General features: G+C 45.1%; 1 protein-coding gene across 2 annotated transcripts in view; it reads left to right on the top strand.

Moving 5' to 3' along the window:
• Window positions 1–18,617, top strand: part of NMT2 (N-myristoyltransferase 2) — a 273,658-nt gene that overhangs the window by 16,074 nt on the left and 238,967 nt on the right. The window lies entirely within an intron of this gene.

Here is an 18,617-nt window from a genome sequence, read left to right as displayed (position 1 = left end):
AAGTGACCTGTTTTCGCTTATTGGCAATTAATTTCTGAAGAGTAAATAAAATACTCTTAATATAAATTACCGTGCGTTCACCTCGAGCATTAAACGTAGTTGGCCCAAAAACTTGAGCCTTCACAACAAACAAACCTCTTCTTAAAAGAAAGACAGATAGAGATATATATATATATATATATATATATATATATATATATATATATATATATATATATATATATATTCACTGAAAAAACCATAGGTTATAGACCATATATAGTTAGGGATTAGCATTTACAAAACCTTATTTTACTCGCACAAAACCATTGAAATTCGCATATATAGTTAGTTGCACTAACTATATATCGCGCACCCGCAATCCACTGCTGATCTTGTCACATATTACATCATTCATGACATGGTCAGTGACATCACTGATGACATCACTGATGACATCTCAAATGACATCACTGAATGACAACATCCAGTGACTGTATGTTTCTGTAAAGTTAAAATATGTCTTACATATTGAAGAATGAGTGGATGTATAAGTGTCTGGATGAAGGATTTAGTAGGTGCATGACTGACTGTAGTTTGTTTTCATCCATTTATTGGGTGGCACAGTATGGGGGCGTTGTGCGGAGTGTATTTGCTGTTGTAGATTCTTGGTGCAGAGCCAAAGAAGGATTAACTGGGAATTATATGTTTAGTTCATGATTTTTGGAGCATTACATAGACTACGCTTGGTCTACTGTTCTATTGGAGACGGATGTAATTGGCTTATGGCCTTTACAGTTATCATGTTGGATGTTGTTAAAATTTACCGAACTAGGAGTTGTTTCACCGTTATCATATAGGTCCGTTTTCTATAAAGATTCTATTCAGCAGGAATCAGCCCGCGACTTAGACTCTGTCTCTCCATCACTCAAATAATCTTTCTCTTTCATTCGCTCTTTCTGACTCTCGCCCTCTCATTCTCTCCCTCTCTGTTCTTTATCGCTCGCCGTCCGCCTTCTCGCCCCTTAACACCTTGGCTGCTAGGTGTTTTCCCCCCCCTGTGCTGGAAATTACTCTTCTCCTGTATTCATGACGAGCTCAGCTCGTCATCAGCACAGCTCAACTGTGCATCATGAAGAGCTGAGCTCGTCATCAGCATCGAAAGGGTTAAGGCCCAAGCGTTCTCAAAAACGTCATTTATCAGGGCCATATCTTAACCCGTGCTTTTCGGGGTGCCTAGAGACGATCCAGTCTGCAGGGAACGCTGTATAAGGCAATTCACGCGCCTACATGTATGTCCTTAACCCAATAGGTTTCGATGTTATTATCACACCATCGGCGTTCACGGTGCCCAGAATGTCCCCGCAAGCCCCACAGTGCCCCTCCTTCGTCTCCTCTGGCAGAACTGGAAACACCCAGGGTATCAGAACAGGAAGAACTCAACAATAGCCCTGCGCCCGCGTGCAGGCATGAGTCGCAGCCGGGAAGGACTCGAAAGATCACAAGAGAAGAACAAAAGCCTGGGAGAAAAAGGGAATGTTGGGCGGGGAGGGGTATGTGTTCCTTTCTCCCATGCAATAGTCTTAACTTTCTCTAACCTCATCACTCAGGAACACCACCACATCACTCAGGAACACCACCACATCACTCAGGGACTCCACCACATCACTCAGGGACACCACCACATCACTCGGGGGCGCCACCACATCACTCGGGGGCGCCACCACATCACTCGGGGGCGCCACCACATCACTCGGGGGCGCCACCACATCACTCGGGGGCGCCACCACATCACTCGGGGGCGCCACCACATCACTCGGGGGCGCCACCACATCACTCGGGGGCGCCACCACATCACTCGGGGGCGCCACCACATCACTCGGGGGCGCCACCACATCACTCGGGGGCACCACCACATCTCACGGGGGCACCACCACATCTCACGGGGGCACCACCACATCCCACGGGGACACCACCACATCCCACGGGGACACCAGGGGCACCACCACATCCCTCAGGGGCACGACCACATCCCTCAGGGGCACGACCACATCCCTCAGGGGCACGACCACATCCCTCAGGGGCACGACCACATCCCTCAGGGGCACGACCACATCCCTCAGGGGCACGACCACATCCCTCAGGGGCACGACCACATCCCTCAGACATCCCTCAGGGGCACGACCACATCCCTCAGGGGCACGACCACATCCCTCAGGGGCACGACCACATCCCTCAGGGGCACGACCACATCACCCAGGGACACCACCACATCACCCAGGGACACCACCACATCACCCAGGGACACCACCACCACCTCTAAATCTTCTAGCTATTGAAAGAGACTTGGTAAGTAAGGAAGCAGTAAGTCAAATTTGCATCAAGTAAGGATGGAAGCAGTCACAGTCCGAACAGATGAAAGGAAATAATATTCCGAAGCAGCTAGACAATGGATCAAGAATGCAGGTCTGTAGGTTGATCAGTGGGCCATATATTGGAGGCACAACTGTATGGTAACGTAGGTACTCGGCATGGACTGCGATCAGATCAAGCTTGAAAGTATTAGAACAATGAAACCGGGGGTAAGCACTGCAAGTAAACAGAGATCAAAGTGGGATATGGCATGTATAACTCCTTATCACCACATCAGTAAGGTCCTCCCCGTCTTATAGGTATTTACTTAGTTCTGTGCGGCCACGTCCGGACAAGCAGTAATTCGAGGAATTGTTTGGCCGCTTGTTTCTGTACATAAAACATCAGGACTGGTGCCCCATGAACATAAGATTTGGAGGCATCCCCCACCTATCTTTCCCTTGTTTATATGGTGTATATATGAATGTCTTTCATTTGTGATTCATGTAATGTTTGTATCGATGGTGTTTAATGTTTTTGATAAGTGTCTTCCTTTCGTACATATTGAAATGAAAAAAAAATATGTAAAGAAGTAAAAAATAATCAGACTGAAAACGTTATCCGCTTAGGATTATTGGCTAGGTGTGGCACTAATTAATTGATTGAATTCATTGACCTGGCCATGTTTGTTTATCTATTGTAAAGGTAGCAGTGTTCTCCTTAGCTGTAATCTAAGACCCCAGGGCAAGATAAATCAAAACATGTGGGGATGGCAATCAATCTCTGGTTCAAGGACTTGTAGCTGGCTGGCTGAAGAACCCAATATGGGGAATCAGCCGGTTGGAACACTGGTGTGATATTTGGACTAGGAGACCAGTATGGATTGGACCATAGTATGTTAGTATCAAGATACTGTTGTATAACCCAATGGGGGCGCCAGGGAAGGAATGGAAGATAGTTACAGGTTAAGTCCTTTTTGTTCTAGTGTCGTAATACTGTAGCCCATGGAATGTCGGAATTTAGACCATGTTTATGGGTCCCCAGACGGTAGACCCATCTTTGTTCTCTTTCGAACAATGTTTGGGGGATGTTTTTACCAGTAGACACTTGCTCAATGATGGTCCATTTGAGGTCGTTAGTAGTGTGGTTCTTCTGGAGGAAATGTTTGCTTATCTTGGTGGTAACTTTGCGGCACCTGATGTTACTTCTATGTTCACATACTCTTTGCTTTATTTTCCGTGTAGTCATTCCTACATACCTCAGTTGGCACGGGCATGTGATTAGATAAACTACATTCATAGAGTTACAGTTCCTGTGAACACGTTGCGTCCATATTTTCTCATGTTCCAGATTCAGGTGTTTGGTCTGTGTTGTTAGATGGCACACACTACAGTTTGAGCAAGCAAAATGGCCTGTTACTCTTCGGAGACCCCAAGTGTCTGATCTCACTGCCATCGGTAAATTCTCCCTCGGACGTGTGTGTACTAACGAGTCTTTTAAGCTCCGTCCTTTTTTGAAAGAGAACATGGGTTTCTTCCAATTCTTGTTATTGCTTGTGACTATTCTCCAGTTTTTATTGATGGATTTCTTCATAGCATTGGATAAGCAGCTCATTCAACAAAATTCTAAGATCTTTTAACCATTTAATCCTGTGGAACACATCTGCTTCGATAATTACTAGGAAGCCATCAGCATAGTGTTTGAGCTCGGGGGTATTCCAAAGCCTTCTCCAATATAAAATCGGACGAAGCCTTGCCAGGTCTCCTACCGCCTTCCTACCCAAATCATATCTGAGGGGAATCAGAGGGGTACTTTTAGGAAGGCCTGTAATTGTTCGGAAGAACTTGTTCTCTGAAATCTACATTAAGTGGAGATGCCCAAATCCCCACAGTTCCGCCCCATATAATTCAGAACCCAAGGTTTTTGCTTCGTATACCTTCAATGCTGGTGAAATAGGTTTAGACTTTGATTTTCTATGTTCTGCCCCCAAGGCACCAGCTATTTGTCTATGCCTAAGTACCGCAAGATCAATATGCTTGGACCATCCTAGGTCGTCAGATACATGAATACCAAGGTAAGTAAAAATACTTACAACCTCTAAAGGCCGTCGGTCCATTAACACCTTAGAGCGAAAGCTACGGTGGGGGTTAAAAATCATTAATTTAGTTTTTTTCGCATTGACCTCCAATCCATGGTCCCTACTATTCCATTCTATGATGCTCTGCTCCATTAAACTCTACTCTGTTCCCCTACACAACACACTACTCTACGATACTCTACAACACTACTCCATGACGCTCTACGCAACTCCCTCTACTCCACTCCATGCCACTATACTCTTCTCTATTCTATGATGCACCAATCCACTGCTCCGCTCTGCCTCTTCACTTCACTGTATGCCACTCCACAACAGTCTACGCAATACCCCCTATGCCACTCCACTCGACTCCATGACACTATGCCACTCCAGTCTACTCTTCTCCACTCTGACATTCTATTCCACTCAACTCTACGCCCTTCCACTCAGACACTCTACTCCCTCCACGACACACTACACCACATTGCTTACTCATTGTATTTATTATATTTACATGGCTTATTTCCCTTGTTTTATTTTTGTTCCCTCCTTGTGGTACCTGTGCTGGCGAATGATTAGTGTGTATAATCCGAAGGTTACTTGATTGAATGCTAAAAAGGGTAAGAGATCCAGCTAAAAAAAAGACAATTATTGAATACTTAGACAGTGATAATATGTTGTCTACAAGAAACTTGTACTGATTGCAGGATATTAGCATCTATGGTTAAAGGTATATTTTACTTTTTTCTCTTCCATCTCTATTGGAAAGAAAAATGGTAACGCCATCCCTTGTTTCTCTGAATTTTTAACCCAAGTTTTGGATCGACTTTGTAATTCAGAAGGATGATTTGTAGAAGCAAGATATATTAGACAATTTTACTCTTTATTTGATTAATTTATATGAACCCACTGCTAGTGAACTTACCTTTTGAAATGTTATCTCAGAAATTAGTTGACTTGGTGTACCCCTTATTGCATGAGGGCATTTTTATCAAATAGGAGATCTGTTAATGGTTATGCTTTTTTCCACTAAGTTCAGTCTTCTGAAATATTTTTCCCATTTAAAGCTGTTCCTTAAAAATAGGTTATTGGTGAATTTAATCTGCCTTTCCACAAAGTATTCACTTTTTCTCCTTGCACCTTTTTTAATCTAGCTTTGCCTGTTTACTATCTTCTTAAAGAAATTTGCTTAATCTTTAAGTGCAATATTAAACTGATCGAAGTTTGTGACAATGCCTATTTATATAAGTAGATTACATTTCTTGACTTTTAGATTTGTGTCCTAGATGGGGAATGCATTATAATATGATTTGAATTGATTAATAGTAATGAAAACTAAATTTTAAAGACCTTTAAAGAATATTTTGAATTTAATACCAAGTACATTACTTCGAACATAACACATTAGGATGCTTTTGAGACAAACCAAGATTCCTAATGGCTCATGAGAATAATCTGTTTAAATCCAAATTAATTGAATTAGAAATATAGCTACATTGGAAAGACTATTTCCTCAAAGGGCAACACTTTGAATTTTAAACTGCAGAAGCTTTGTTAAGAACATTTATTCTATTCTTTGCAAAAGGACAGGTTTGCAATTATCTAAGGATAGACCTCGTTTTTTTAATTCTAACTGGTTTAGAAAATTGCTTGCTAATTACTTGCTTATTATAAGTTGTATGATAAACAAGCTGAGGTCCAATCTAGTACTACAGATGACATTCTGTAATCTTGTAACTTGCTTGTTATTTCTAAAAGTTATAAAGATGCATGTATTGGTAACAACAGTATCCATAGAAGACACCTGCACTGCTATTAGTGCGTTTTAATACAGGAAAATCCCCTGGTCCAGATTTAATTCCAGCTGAATTTTACAAAACCTGTTCTGCTCACTTGGCCCTTATTTACTAAAGCTCTTTAAAGAGTTTGGCGATGTCAGCTCTGTTTCTGGATTGTTTGCACAAGTCATTTCCCCCCCTTTTTAGGTCTCGTGGCGTTAACCGCGCGAAAGTGCGGTCTCGCCAGAGACCTATAGTGAGCGACTCAGCTTTCCAGGAGACAAGAGCTGGCCACGCGCATCTTCCAAAAGGCGATCGAAACGGGCCGCGCGTGCGATAACGCGCACTTCGTGGCCATCTCCTGTCTTCTGGGAAGCTCCAACACACACACAGCCACACCTTCCCCTGCACGCATGCGCACATACAGAGACACAGAAGCGCACATGCCCGCACACATACAGAGACACACACACACGAGCGCACAGACACACACATACAGACACCCCCCCCGCCATCGCACACATACACACACACACACAAGTGCACCAACCCCTCCTACCCCTGCCGCGCAGTAACTATCATTGCTCCCAAGAAGCATTCCGACGTGAAGAGGACTGACCCCCCGCTGCTGTGCACTTCGCATCCCCTACCAGAAGGTACTATTATTGTGTGCGACGTGCGCTGCGCTCCGGACCCGAAGTCTTTGAGGCGCACACCCCCTCGAGCCCCCTGAACGATCGTACTCTGTGTGGCCGTACCTGGGAGACGTCCCCATCCTGTCTCCCGGCCTTGGTACGAACCGCACAGCTCCAGCACCCAGTACGCCTCGCCCCCCCCTTCCTCAGCGCCGTACGCTTCATACGCGAGACGCGTGAGGTTTAGCGGGGCCTCTCTAGATTTACCGTACAAGACGAACTGAAGCGCTGCGAAGCGTACCAGCGTTAGCGAAAGGGGTCCACACGCGGCACACGGGGCCTGGACCATTGTGGGGCTAAGATTACGCTGTGAAAGGTCATTTTGAGACCCAGTGACACGTGTTATGTACAGGCGATACATGCACTGCACGAGGAGACGCAGGTAGAGGGGCAGAGGGGCAGAGAGGCAGGAAGTGTTCCATGTGATATTATTGCAGGTGTAATTTTGTAAGTGTGCTCATTCCCACATAGTACAACGCCCTGTATTTTTTCTGACTTTTTCTGTACAGTGTGGTTCTGTACTTTACAGGTAGCAGCCTCTGTGTGTCCCCCTGTGTTCTGCAGACCCTTTCCTGTATTCGTCTGTTTCCATATAATACTCTTGTGAAGTGTATGCCTCCGCAGGCAGATCGAGGTGCTATGCATAAGAACTACATTGTGTGGTTCAGTTAAATCCAGGTTAAAAATCATTGATGATGAGGCACATGTAGATGGAACAGTACCAAACCGAGCACATTACATTTATTTACAAATTGGGGGTATCAGTTGATTAAATGGTTTGCCCACATTCGATTTTTGGTCACATTGTAAACCATTGTTGGAGTGTTAGTCCTAAAAAGTACATTTGAATATGGGTACCCTCAAACTGGTTTTGCCAATCGGGGAGGGGGGGGGCGGTGGAGGGTTGTATGTATCGTGTGAATGCCTTTGTGCAAACAATGTTTATATACCAATTGCAAATTAAAGACAACAAATTAATGCAAAGCATTCTCATTTATAATGCCAGTAACTCAAACTTTAATGCTGCGAGACCTATTGCATTGCAAATGCTTGTTTTCTATTTCTTCAACTAGTCTTTATTGAAGTTTCATATACAGGATATAGACTAGATTTCAAAATTCAGCTTTCATAATTTTGGTAAAATCCCTGGCAAATTTTAAAATAGGACCACCGGTCTGTAGCTAGCAGTGACTACCATAATAATTTCTATTTAACCTATGTAACCATTGGCATTGAAAACAGTCACCTTCTTGTGCTTAGCTAATCGTGTATTAATCTTGCCTGCATGTCCAAATCATCTGTACACCAGTATCGCTGCCAACGCCATTACATTTAACTGGTGTTCGTTCAATTGATTGTACATTTCGAGTGTGGCCATTCATCTGATCTATCCTCGAAGACCATTAGGAGAGTTTTCCCAAAAGTTTGTGGGTAGTCCTTTAGCATTTCTCCTACACAGAGCAAGCAAATTAGTCAAGTCAGCTTGTGTCCAATATTTTGCAGCCAGTTTCGTATATCGGGTGCCCCTTTTGCCCTTATTCCTGTTACAATATTCTTTTCGCAATTATCAGAGCCAAGTCGTCAAATTTACATATCTGCTTAACCGGTTTAGACCTCTGGGTTTGACCCAATAGACACTGCAGTGGCTCCAATGAAATCTGTTTACCTTAGTTATTGTTGTAATCTCCTCCCAGTATATCTGATTTTGCACACATTCCAAAACCGTACAATAAGAGTTTGCCTGTGTCTGTAGGCATCAGGTTCAAGTGTCTGTCGCTCCTGGAAACATTTTAGCAAACCTGTTGGAGGGGAGGGATAAATATGTTTGACTATAATTCATTTGAGTGAATTTAAACCAGGAGTTCTTGGTCACTGTATTTGACTATTCTGATATCTTGTCCCAGACATAATCTGTTCTCTCACCCACTATTGATCTCTCCTAGGTGTTTCTAGGCTGCAAGGTATCTGTTTGATATGTGGGGGACAATGAGGCACATAGGATCTATACAGTGTGCCTACAACTGCCAAGTCTAAGGTTTTTTGAGATTGTACCTGATTTCTTGGGTTCGTTAATCTCATCTGGCCAGGTTAATTTATTTGCCTTGCCACATGTGCCATGCCTTACACATGTCAAAATTATATCCGATTGAATTGAAGATTCTGTTAGCTCTTCTATTGTGAGGCTCTGTGATTTGTCCACATCTTTCTCTCATAATGCCCGGGCCAACTCCCTGATCTTCGGTATAATCCATAGCGGAATCTCTGGAGCACACACAGTCCTGTCCTGCCCCACATACCACCCATCAATGCCCATGTGTACCTATGACACCTATGAGAAACCAAGATCCCCGGGAACAGTACCTCCCATAAGCCCACCTTCCAGCACCTCCCGGTTCTGTTATATAATATCCACGGACGACTAATGTGACTAGAATGGGGTGAATTAGGGTAGGTACACCAGGGAGGGAGACATGTTAAACAAGAAGATATTCACACACACTCATAACAGGCTTAACAGAAGCTGCTACACTTGGCTATGATAATCCCCAACTGTGTAGGAACTTGAACAATGACTTCATTGAATGGAGAATTCCCAGGATTCATATATTGTGTAATATATTTTGCAATGCCGACGTAAAATGCACCCAGGCCACATACACTCCACTTCGTGGTAGAACTCGTTCTTAAGGATGTATGTTTCCTCATACACTCTTTCAACTATGTGGTTACTCAAAACAGAATATAACCAAACCCGAGTGTTAAAAATAGCAAAGGTAACACTCACTAACCAAATATTATGGTTGTCGGGAAATGAAGATCAACGTCTTCTTTGAAACACTCAAAATGTGGAAGATATTCATATACTGGTCGTAAAAATAGAGCCACAAATAAGTGACTAATGTCATTAACTGTTACCCCGAACATCTGCTGGAAACAGCCCCCAAAAATACAACCGAATCCGGCAAGTTGTGCAAACGCTGTATGAAGACAACACCTAACAACCCCAGACTTAGCAGTACCACAGCTGAACTAGGAAAACCCTGAAAGCTCCTCCCTTCTGTCGCAAAGAACCGCCAAGCCGTAGAGTAGACTCTTTGAATGTCACGCGCCAACTCAGCAAAACACCCATTCACAATAGTAGATGCCGACTCTGCGTCTCACAGGTGATTAAATGTGCATCACTCCCTGCCTGGAATCTCGTGATAATATCCTGTCTGAATATAATTGCGGCGGCCGTCTTGGAACAGACTTATGTACATGTCATTTACATCACTTCCACCACTGGTGTCTTCCTGAAATGAGACTTTTCTCACTCAAGGTGTGTTTATATGCTACCCACATTGAGGCGGTAGAGGCACAGGCACTGCACGTCCTGACACCATAGTGTCTGGAAACCTGGAGTGCTCTTAGGTAAGTCTTAGTAAGCTTGTCATTACCCAACAGAACATTGTTCATTGGTTTCCATCCATGCCTGTTCTCATTTCCCTAGCCTCACATTTATTTGTTTTGCTAATAATTCACATTGTCCAAATCAGGTGAGCTGCCAGAAACTATCATTCCAGATTGGGGGTCCCCATCCCACCCTTGTGTAAAGGTAGCATTGTTTTATCTGTTGCTATCTTCTCTCTTTTGCCAGTAAGTTTTAAGTCTGACAGTAGACCATTCAATTTCTTAAAGAACTTTAAGATCATTGGAAGTATCTGAAAAAATACAACAAATTCGGTAATATTAACAATTTAATTATGACTACCCTGCCAGACAGAGGAAGCTTCCTCAAAATGTAATTGAGGAGCGGATCACTGTGACTGCCTTCCATATATTGCCCATTACCAACTGTTTGTTTCCATGGTATAGCCAGACACATTAAATATTTAAAGGTGTAGTGAGTCTATATTGGGAAGGTTTCTAGGTTAGTAGGGGACGAGGCGTCCTCAAAGGCATGTATCAGAAACAGATTGGATTTACCCTAATTGACCTACAGGACTGAAAAATCTGGGTATGCTGATAGTATTCCCATTGTACCTGGTAAACTGCTCCTCGAGTCTTGTGTTGTAAATATTGTAGCAGGCGCGGGAAGAATAGGCAGTACGCTGATTCTAGTAGTTCTGGGTTTTATTTTAGTATATAGAGAGTCTGAGCTTTTCTTCCTCGTGCTTTGGGATAGTCTTGGGGAACGACTCCTCGCAGCTTTCCGGATCCCTGATTCCGTAGATGCAGCTCTACGTCCTCGGTCGGGTGTCCGTCGAGGTAGGTCTCCTTCGGTTTCCGTTTTGCCCCTCAAGTAAATAAACAGGGAAAAGGCAAACGGTGTATCAGTAAACCGTTCTATATGTCTCACTTGGTACAGGGAGGGGAGTGAGGGATCAAACACACGTGATGCACTCTTTAACTATTGCCGTGGTGAAGGGTTCGGTGCTCGGGGTAAGGAAACACCAGGAAGGAGGGGTATCCCGGGTTTAATCCGTCGTGGCTATCTTACGTGTAACCCAACCCTTGAGTTTATCACGTACCTGGTTAAGCCATACACCTCCCGCGGGTGTATGGCTGGGCGGCTCGTAGTGTCGGTGGCCTCCTGGCTTCTCCGGCTCAGCGTCCTCCTCCTCGTCGTCTCTCCGATGTCTTTCCTCATACGCTGTCCGCCTTCGCTCCGCTCCGCTTCCGTCTTCTTCGTCGTCCCTCCGTTGTCCTTCCTCGTACGCTGTACTCCTTCGCTCCGCTCTCCTCTTCCTCGATTCTCTGCTCCCTCCTGGTGAACAAGCACGTTTGTGATTCGTCCGTTTCTGCATAAGAGGTCTCCGTGTCCTGACGAGACTCCTCCCATTCCAAGTTCCAGTCGGAATTAAAGGGCCACTGTGTCGATTGCATGTCTACCTCGGTTTCAACGTTCTGTGGGGAGTAAGATGTAGTGTTTGTCAATTGGCGAATTGCATGTTGTTCAGAGTCTTTTATTCGAGATGACCCCATGGTGTTACACACCTCCCCCCTCCGGACACTCACGATCGGTGAGTGGGTGACAGGATAAGAAATCCGCACCAACATTCTCACTGCCCTTGCGGTGGTGTATAGAGAAAGAGTACGGTTGCAGTGAGAGAAACCAACGCAATACTCTCGCATTGTTAGCTTTATTGCGGGCCATCCAGAGCAAAGGAGCGTGATCTGTAAACAGTTCAAAACGCCGACCTTCCAGGTAATATGCCAGCTTTTCAATGGCCCATTTTATTGCGAGACATTCTTTTTCGACTGTTGCATACTTTAACTCACGAGGAAATAACTTCCTGCTGACATATAAAATTGGGTGTTCAAGGCCATCCAGACCAATTTGGGAAAGCACTGCCCCAATCCCATAGTCCGAAGCATCAGTGTGCAATGAGAACGGGCGAGAGAAATCTGGGGAAGACAAAACTGGCGTTGATGTTATCACGGATTTCAATACCCTAAAGGCTTCCTGCATTGGCATGGTAGGACGTACTGGAGAGGATGCTTTCCCAACGTTTTTCAAAGCGTCAGTGAGAGGAGCGGCAATGTCCGCAAACTGCGGAATAAACCGTCGATAGTAGCCCACTAGGCCTAAAAAAGAATGTAATTCCCGTCTAGTGGATGGGAAAGGAGTGTCAGCAATTGCCCTTACTTTCTCAATTTGTGGTTCTATCAAACCATGACCCAAAACATATCCAAGGTATTTAACCTTGTTGAAAGCTAGCTTGCACTTCTTAGCATTTACAGTGAGCCCAGCCTTCCGCAGAGCCAGTAAAACCACAGACAGGTGTCGGAGATGAGATTGCCAATCTGGACTGTAGATCACAATGTCATCTAGATATGCCGATGTGAAATCCGACAACCCCGCGAGGACAGTGTTCATTAAGCGCTGAAATGTAGCAGGCGCGCCATGAAGGCCAAACGGAAGCACCGTGAACTCAAAGTGCCCCTCATCCGTCGAGAAAGCTGTTTTTTTGATGTCCTCCGGTCGTAGAGGCACCTGCCAATCCCCTTTTGTTAAGTCAAGGGTAGAAATGTACTTCGCCTGGCCCAGTCTTTCAATTAACTTGTCCACTCTAGAGATGGGATATGCGTCGAAGAGTGAAATGTCATTAAGAGCACGAAAGTCCATCCAAAATCTTCTACTGCCATCGGGCTTAGGGACCATGACGATAGGACTAGACCAATCGCTTTTCGATGGGCGAATCACCCCCAACCGCAGCATTTCATCCACTTCCGCTTTAATTGCAGCCCTCCTGGCTTCGTGGACTCTGTAGGGTTTAATCCTAACCTTTTTGTTGGGTGGTGTATCAATACAATGTTCCGCTAGAGAGGTCCTCCCAGGCCTGTTGGAAAACACATCCCCATAATGTTCCAATGTCTCTCTCAGCTCTACCTGCTGTCGGGCCTTTACTTCCTCATTATGAACAAGCATATCAATAGTCGAGCCCTCCAAGCCTGACGCAGTAGCCACATGGACGTCTGCTGGAGGAGGACCTAACCATCTTTTCAACAGGTTGATGTGATACGACTGTTGCTTCCGTGGGGACACCTGTAACTTATAGCTAGTACGCCCAATGACCTCCACCACTTTATAGGGACCCATCCACTCTGCTTTGAATTTATGGGATGAGGAAGGGAGTAGAACTAAAGCCCAGTCCCCGAGATCAAGGCGCCTCCATTTTTTCCCTTTATCGTAACTAGTCTGCTGCCTATGCTGACTAAGCTCAAGATGGTTAAACACCAATTCTCTCAGTTTTCCCAATTTAGCTTTAAGGGCCCTGGCGTAATCAAGAGTAGCTTTCGCCTCTTCTGCCTGTTCATTTATCTAGGCATCCCTGCTCATTTCCAACAGTGAGCGTGGTTGACGGCCGTATAGCATTTCAAAAGCTGATACCCCCAGACTACTCTGTTTCTGCGCCCTGATGGCGTATAACGCCAGAGGCAACATACGATCCCAATCATCCCCACTAACTTCCATCATCTTACGGAGGGTGGATTTTAGTGTACGGTTGTAGCGTTCCACCAGTCCGTCCGTTTGAGGATGGTAAACAGAGGTACGGATCTGGTGGACGTTCAACGTGTCGCATATTTCTTTCATTAATTTTGAAACGAACGGCGTGCCCTGGTCGGTCAAAATCTCCTTCGGGAATCCAACCCTACTAAACAACTCAATCATTTTGTCCCCAACCTGTCTTGAATTGGCCGCAGATAAGGGGAAAGCCTCGGGGAACCTTGTGGCGTAGTCGACAACCACCAAAATGTGTTGGAACCCCTTCTTAGTTTTAGGCAGCGGTCCAATAAGGTCCATGCCGACCCTCTCGAAAGGCTTACCAATGACCGGCAACGGTTGTAAAGGGACGGCCGGTGGCCGAACCATATTCATCTTTTGACAGATCTCACAGGACCTGCAGTACGATTCGGTATCTTTATAAATACCGGGCCAAAAAAATTGCCTGAGGATATTCGAAGTCGTCTTTTCGGCGCCGGAGTGACCGGCGACGAGATGGCTGTGTGCAAAAAAAAGGACCTGCTCTCTGAAGGAGACAGGCACCAGTAGTTGAACAGGCTCCCCCTCTCTACCTATTCTATACAATAGTTCATCTTCAATTACGAACCCGGGAAAAAGTTTGGAGTCTTCCCCTCTCTGGTGTGCTTGTTCCCACGCATTAAACAGAGTGGGATCACTAATCTGTGCAAATTTAAAGCTCTTATCCAGAACCCAGGGATCATGTGAAATAACAGAGTTCACTGGCCAGTTACGAGTATCTGAAGAGCCAAACCCATTAGCACCTCTCTCTGTGTCTTCTAGCCCGTGGACTTCTTTCAGCCTAGTCTCAGCTATACACTCGCAAATTAGTTGCGCCACTCTATCCCCTTTCATCACCTGAAATGCCTGTGGACCAAAATTAAACAGGAGGACTACAACGTTACCTCTATAATCCTCATCAATAACGCCAGCCCCAACGTCAATGAAGTGCTTAGCCGCTAGCCCTGAACGTGGAGCTATCCTACCATAGCACCCGGGAGGGACTGCAATTTGCAGGTCAGTCTTGACTAGAGCTTTTCCCTGGGCGGGTATCACATAATCATATGCACTGTAGAGATCATATCCAGCCGCCTTTGCAGAACCTTTAGAGGGGGATGTCGCATTTTTAGTCAGTTTTACTACTCGGAGGCTAGGTATAAGGGGACGTTCAATTTGGGAACTACCCTCCTCCCCTGTGTTGCTCACCGATTTTAGTTTATCCTTAAACATGTTCAGGAAACTAGGGTTGTCTGTCCCAATTATTAAATCTTCGGGTAAGTTGGACATTACCCTAACTCTTACAGTTTGTGGGGCTCCCCCAGTCGGTACAATGACAATGTCAGCAATGGGGTAGGGCCGGACATCCCCATGAACACATTTAATATTGACTACCCCCTGAGAAACATACTGTCCTGCGCTTACATAGGGAGTTTGGACTACTGACTGTCGGCAGCCCGAGTCCAATAAAGCTAATAATGAGTGTCCATTGACTTTCACACTTACTCTAAAGGATCCTCCCATCTCCGCGGAAAATAGCACAGCCTTGGGGAGGTACCCAACCTCCATCGGTTCTTCCTCGTTCCTTTTTCTTGGACACATCCGTGCAATGTGTCCCCATTGACCACAATCGAAGCATTGTGGCCCTGTATTTGCACTGTTCTCAGTCCTCCATGTACGGGGACGTGTAGTTTCTCTCCCTCGGACAACAGTTTTCTCCGGTCGTACAACTATCTTTCTCTCCATCTCAAAAGGGAAACTTTTAGGTTGAGCCCGGGTAAACGATGAGGCCATTTCCACCGCTTGTGTAGTTGTTAAATTATTATGTTGGCGAAGCCACTTTTGGGTGGCGTAGGGGAGAGCCTCAAGAAACTGCTCTAAATATATTCGGTCAAGTATTTCCTCCTTAGTGCTGGTAGTGGGTGTTAGCCATTTGTCCGCGGCCATTTTCAACCTTACGAACAAAGTTTTAGGATTTTCGCCTACAGACCCTCTCTCTTTTCTGAATTTTAGGCGATATGCCTCTGGATCTAATCCTAAATGATCTAGTATTATTTTTTTGATTTCCGTATATGTGGTGTCACCCCTTGGATTTGCTACTTGATAAGCAGCCTGGGCTTCTCCGCCCAAGAGGGGTGCCAAAAAAAACGGCTATTTTGATACTGGCCAGCCACAGGCCCTTGCTGCTCTTTCGAAATTTAATAGAAAGGCATCGGGATCTTCTCCGTTTCTATACTTTTGTAGGGAGACGGCTGGCGTTCCATGGGTTAAGGTTCTTTCAGTTGTCCCACCCCTTTGTACAGGATCCACCCAGGGTTGTTCGTTTTTTTCTTCAATTGCCTTCTTGATTATCTCTCTATCGGCTTGTGCAGATGCTAAATGTTGTTCTAACACCCACTCAATTCGTCCTTGACCCTTTACTAACTGCTCTACAACTGTCTCCATCTTGACTCCACAGATGGTGCCTATGCCCGCATTCTCCACCACTGTAGCAGGCGCGGGAAGAATAGGCAGTACGCTGATTCTAGTAGTTCTGGGTTTTATTTGAATATATATAGAGTCTGAGCTTTTCTTCCTCGTGCTTTGGGATAGTCTTGGGGAACGACTCCTCGCAGCTTTCCGGATCCCTGATTCCGTAGATGCAGCTCTACGTCCTCGGTCGGGTGTCCGTCGAGGTAGGTCTCCTTCGGTTTCCGTTTTGCCCCTCAAGTAAATAAACAGGGAAAAGGCAAACGGTGTATCAGTAAACCGTTCTATATGTCTCACTTGGTACAGGGAGGGGAGTGAGGGATCAAACACACGTGATGCACTCTTTAACTATTGCCGTGGTGAAGGGTTCAGTGCTCGGGGTAAGGAAACACCAGGAAGGAGGGGTATCCCGGGTTTAATCCGTCGTGGCTATCTTACGTGTAACCCAACCCTTGAGTTTATCACGTACCTGGTTAAGCCATACACCTCCCGCGGGTGTATGGCTGGGCGGCTCGTAGTGTCGGTGGCCTCCTGGCTTCTCCGGCTCAGCGTCCTCCTCGTCGTCTCTCCGATGTCTTTCCTCATACGCTGTCCGCCTTCGCTCCGCTCCGCTTCCGTCTTCTTCGTCGTCCCTCCGTTGTCCTTCCTCGTACGCTGTACTCCTTCGCTCCGCTCTCCTCTTCCTCGATTCTCTGCTCCCTCCTGGTGAACAAGCACGTTTGTGATTCGTCCGTTTCTGCATAAGAGGTCTCCGTGTCCTGACGAGACTCCTCCCATTCCAAGTTCCAGTCGGAATTAAAGGGCCACTGTGTCGATTGCATGTCTACCTCGGTTTCAACGTTCTGTGGGGAGTAAGAGGTAGTGTTTGTCAATTGGCGAATTGCATGTTGTTCAGAGTCTTTTATTCGAGATGACCCCGTGGTGTTACAAATATAAAAATGCATCATCAGCATATTGTGAGAATATGGGTGGTTCATATTTCAGAGCAAAGTCCCATTTCTGAGCCATATTACAGAGCGTACAATTCAACCTTCTATGCCAAGAGCAAATAACCATGGTGAGAGTGGGCATCCTTGTCACATGCCTCTATATGTTCCCCAACCTCTGCAGAGGACCCCCCCCACCCAGAGTCTTGACTCTAGCAATAGATTTATATAGCATACTCACCCATTTTAAATACCCTTCACTGATACTGCACGCGCAACACCCCAATAGAAACTGCTAATAAGGTATCGCAGACCTTTTCAATATTTGAGGAGGCATCGTTGGTAGTCTCTGCGATCTGTCTACAAAATAAAAGACTCACCTCAGTTTAAAATGTGTTTCTGCCCAGGATCAAGCCATTGTGGTCTTGATGAACGAATTCGCAAATCAGTCTGTTTGCCAGAATTTTTCCAAAAATCGTTTGGTGGTTTTTAAGCAGGTTTTGTATGATCTCATGTAAAGTGGATCCTGACGATGGTTTGGTAAAACCACTGTAGTTTCTGCTCTTGTAATCTCCGGTAGCGTCCCTACTTTAATTATTCACTAGCCACCGCTAATAATTTAGGAGCTAATTTGTTCTTATATGTTGCATAAAGCTTCCCTGGCAAGCCATCTGTCCCGAACCTGTTTTACCTTTGGCTAATAAATTTCTACCCACCTTAATTTCCTGTAAGGCTATTGATTTTTCCATTGCTTCTCATTTGACATTTATTGAAGGCACTGTGATGTTCTGTAAGTAAGATATCACCTTCTTCCCCCTGCTCAATTGGGTCTGCTGGTGCACAAGCTAATGACTGGTATTTTGAGATATATTTCATCTATTTCCTTTTGTGTGTACTAGAGTTCCTGCATCAGATCTAATGGTACATATTGGTTTCCAATCTGCTTCAGTGCGTAGTAGCCAAGTCATTTAATGACCCGCATTACCTCTTGCAGAGAGCTGCTTGGCCACATATTCCTTATATTGAACCCCACTTGGTCTGTCCACTAGCACGGTATACTCTTTCATGGCTTCCGCCCTGTGCTTAGTTGAAACCACGTTATTTTCCAGGCCCCTAATCTTAGCTTCCTTCTCTAGGATTTGCTTCATTATTGGTCTTTAGGCAGATGCCTCCAATTACCCTCTTGAATGCATCCCATTCAGTGGCCACATGGTTCACTGAGCCCTCATTTTTCTCAAAATAGCTGTCAATTTGATTAATGACTGTAACTAATCAACTTTTTTTTAAAAATGACTATAAATATATGCCTCCTGATGGAAGCCCTCATGTAGAGGAAAA

Source organism: Lissotriton vulgaris, chromosome 10 (assembly GCF_964263255.1).
Source record: "Lissotriton vulgaris chromosome 10, aLisVul1.2, whole genome shotgun sequence".
Lineage (NCBI taxonomy): Eukaryota > Metazoa > Chordata > Amphibia > Caudata > Salamandridae > Lissotriton > Lissotriton vulgaris.
Note: the sequence above shows the minus strand (reverse complement) of the source record. Positions and strands in the feature narration are given on the sequence as shown.